Source organism: Benincasa hispida, chromosome 7, assembly GCF_009727055.1.
Source record: "Benincasa hispida cultivar B227 chromosome 7, ASM972705v1, whole genome shotgun sequence".
Lineage (NCBI taxonomy): Eukaryota > Viridiplantae > Streptophyta > Magnoliopsida > Cucurbitales > Cucurbitaceae > Benincasa > Benincasa hispida.
The window spans coordinates 32,523,542-32,527,836 of NC_052355.1; the positions used below are offsets into that span (position 1 = coordinate 32,523,542).

General features: G+C 30.5%; 1 non-coding gene across 1 annotated transcript; it reads left to right on the forward strand.

Annotated features, from left to right (window-relative positions):
• Positions 1-326: 326 nt before the first annotated feature.
• Positions 327-443, forward strand: LOC120082288. Its single transcript, XR_005483120.1, has one exon. It is a non-coding gene; the product is annotated as a U5 spliceosomal RNA (small nuclear RNA).
• Positions 444-4,295: the final 3,852 nt, after the last annotated feature.

The following is a 4,295-nucleotide window of genomic DNA, read 5'->3' on the forward strand; positions in this document are numbered from 1 at the left end:
TTGGGAAATCAAAATTTATACGTAGACAAAAATATCAAAATAAACAAACAGTAACTGGTCAAAAAAGGTTTTTTCTTTTTTTCTTCTTTTTGAATATAAAAAAAGGCATTTGCTTTGATGCAAAAGAATTGTCCGTTTTCAAACAAATGGGAGTTATTATTGTAAAAGAAAAAAAAAAGAAATAAAATAAAATAAAAAAGGGAGTAATTATTTTATAAAGAAATTGAAATAACTTGATGCGATGTTCCCACATCGAGAAGGATGAATTTAGTATACACATCCAGCATCTATATAAAGCCACCAATTGCCGCATCAAAGATTCACGGAGCCGTGCAGCGAGCACAGAGCGAACTATTCTTTCGCCTTTTACTAAAGAATACCGTGTGCTCGTTGCTTAAAGCGGCATACGCTTATTTTTGGAGGGTCTTTCCTTTAGGAATGATCCCTACAATTTTAGTTTCAAATTTTTTTAACGTCAGAAATTTTGATGATATCATGATATTTCATTCTTGTCTTAGAAGGGAAATGAATGAATGAGAGGCTCAGGAGAGAAACGAAGCAAACATTGAATGCAAAGATTCAAGCTTCAACTAAGCTCAATCTCAATCTCAACTTATTGAATACTACTGAATGATAACATCATCAATGTTATTTTGTGAATGTTACTATAAGAAACTTAGAACTATAATGTGATTTTATCAGTTTTGATATATATGTTGAATGTACTTCTATTAGGTACACAATTGAAATTCCATAGACATTTGATAGATCAACTCTCAACTCATAAATCATGCATAATCCTAACATTCCTAACATTGCAACAACACCATCGACTAAGTTCAATATCCATATGTTGATCATTATTTCATGAAGATGGATCATTATTTCATGAAGTATCTTCAAGGAAGAAAAAAAATTACTCTACCAATGATATAAAAATTACTCTACCAATGATATACACTACCAATGATATACACCGATTGAAAGACATCAGTGTATATCAACACATTGGTATATCAGTTTGTATAAATGATATCAGTTTGTATAAATGATAAGACACTGATTGAAAGATATTAGTGTATATAAGTGTGTATAAGTATAAATATAAATATCACATGTTTCAATTCAGAAAAGGATATAAACAAAGAAATTCAAGAATTTTATTCATATAAAGATATTGTTCCATTAATTTACAAATTCAATAATAGAACCAATCAAAGGGGAAAAATAATTTCGTAAATTCTAATATCAATTCATTTGGCAATACAAGGGAAAAATGTAACTATATGATTACATCATTGATTAATTTGGCGAAGTTTGCAAGTCCTAGAATTGTGACCTTTACAACGACAACAACTGCATCTTAATAAACTACTTTTAGCTTCACCTACAGATGAGATCCTTTGTCTTTTAGGTCTTCTTGATGAACGTTTGAAAATATGAGGTAATGCTATAATGCCATCATTTAAAACCCTCCAATTTGAATGGACTCCAACAAGCTGAGCACAACCTATATATGTCGATGACAATGCGCTTGAAGAAAAATAATCAAATACATAAGAATAAGTATCCATGTTAAGCAGTTGAAGAACAACAAGCACATGAGAGCATGAAATTTCACGAAAATCCCATACTCGATGGTTGCAAGATCCCAATTAAGCTTTACTAAGCATTGTTTATCACCATCCATTACTGACAATTCAACATTGTTAATAGGATGAACCTAATAACTAAAAATGAAAAAAGAAATCAACACATTACAAACATACCAAATATAAACAGTGATAGAAATCTATTACTGACTAGCATTGTCGTATCAATTTTATATATCTAAAAACAAACAAAAATGAAAAAGAATAAATAACTCTTACCCTGAAACTTCTTGATTTTCATGTTATTTGCATAATATATTCTCAGCCCAAGGAGTTAAAATTGTTTTCATTGACAAACTAGCTTTCCTTCGATCATGAAACCATTTTTGCAATAGATCTCTAATTGCATCGAGTAAACTGGTAATAGGTAAGTTTCTATTCTCTTTCAAAATAGAATATACGTACTCTGAAGGATTTGTTGTCATCATTTTATACCTTCTTCTTCGAGAATATGCACGAGACCACTTCTCAAATCTTACATTAATAAGGTGACTTCGAATTTTTGGAGAAATGGACTCCATAGATCTCATATTAAACTCTAAGTCATCAAGAGTGTAAGATTTAGCACAACTAAAGTAAAATTGGTCAATCAAAGGATCCTTGAACGATTTCTTCAAATTTCGAAGAACATGTTGAATGCACACACAGTACTCAACATCGCTAAACATACTTAAGACACCCTTTGGAATGCTCAAATGTCGATAAGAGACGATGAATGTTCTCTATCCCTAAACTAGTTTGTATATTTTGAAAAAATCATTCATGATGCATCATTTTCAGAATCTACGATAGAAATGCAAAGGGAAAGATATTATTATTACCATTTAGTGCTGAAGTTGATAGTAGAGTACCACCAAATGTAGACTTCAAAAACGTGTCATCAAAAGATATGGTAGGTCTACAACACCTCCATCCCTTAATAGATGCACCAAGAACCATGAAACCGAATTTAAAATGTCTATTTTCATCAATCTTTAAAGCAGTGTATGTTCTTGAAAAAATAAATGAAAAAAATTATATTAGTGACAATGGTAACAATTCTATCATTGTCTGTCATTTGTAGATAGACGGTGATAGACCATGATGCACAACTATCACTAATAGATAGTGGTAGATGTATATGACAATCTATCCACAATAGATAGTGATATAAATTTTATAAGAAGAATACGTCATTTGTAATAATACCTAGATTCATTTCTTTCAACCTTTCAAAAAACTATGGAACCAAGCTATATGATTCAACTTCATCACCATTTAATGATCTTAATATATGTTCTTTTTCCCTCCAGGATTTTTGATAACTAATATTAACACCAAACTTAGTACAAGTCTTATGAACAATATCTATAGGAAGGGAGTAATCAGTAGAGATAAACCTAAAATCCCCTTTCAAGCAATCTCTAATTATAGATGAAGAAGTTTGCCTATGACAACTTCGAGTTGTATTCATAAACAATTATGGTCGAAAATTTACTTTCTAAGCATCCACAACTCAGTCTTCTTGTACCGAGATTTCCAAACATACCATTGACAACCTTCTTGCAAAAATTTCAACTTAAGTGACTTTGAATTTGATCATAGTTCTGAATTGAAAATTCTTATTCACTGCTAATACATAAAAACACTTGGATAGTATTTCTTTACTTCCAAATACATCTTTTTCCTTCAAATCACCATTAAACCATCTCATATAACTTGATCATTTGAAGAACTAGAAGACGAACCTAAACATAACAATCTATCACCATCTTCACCATTAATACCACTACATGATTTTTCTACATAATGATGACTAACATGAGCAACTCAAGAATTCTTAGTCCTTGAATCTTTAGCCAAAAACAAATACCAACTAACATTCTTATCTTGTTTTATTTGGAATACTAATTGAATATTAGTTTGACCAAAATCCAATAATACTGATAAATCTATAGAAACATCCAACTAAATTTCACCCAATATCAAACTAACTAAACTATTTAAGTCTATCATATCATCAACAAAAACTTTAGCAACACTATAATTCTCATAAGAATTATAATAAATACACTGTTCACAACCAAAAAACGACTAGAGGAACATTAACCATAGTGTCAATTTACTGTAAAAAAAAAAAAAAAAGAAAGGAAAAGAAGATTGTATAAGAAATATTGATATGTATATAGCTCTATAACTTTATATCCGTGATAGACAATGATAGCAATGATAGAGCTCTATCACTTTGTATACTGATAGACAATGATAGAGGTCTATCACTGTCTATCAGTGTAGAGCACTATCCTTGTCTATCACTGATAGACAGTGACTATCACTATTTATCAATGATAGACAATGATAGAGCTTTATCATTGTCTATCAGTGATAGAGCTCTATCACTTTGTATCACTGATAGACAGTGATAGAGCTCTATCACTATCTATCAGTTATAGATAATATAGAGCTCAATTATAGTATATCACTGGTGATAGAGCTCAATCTTTGTTATACAGAATGATAGAGCTCTATAACTGTCTATCATTGATAGAAAGTGATAGAACTCTATTATTGTCTATCACTATGTATCATTGATAGACAGTGATAGAGCTCTATCACTATCTATCAGTGAAGAGCTTTATCACTTTGTATAACTGATAGACAGTG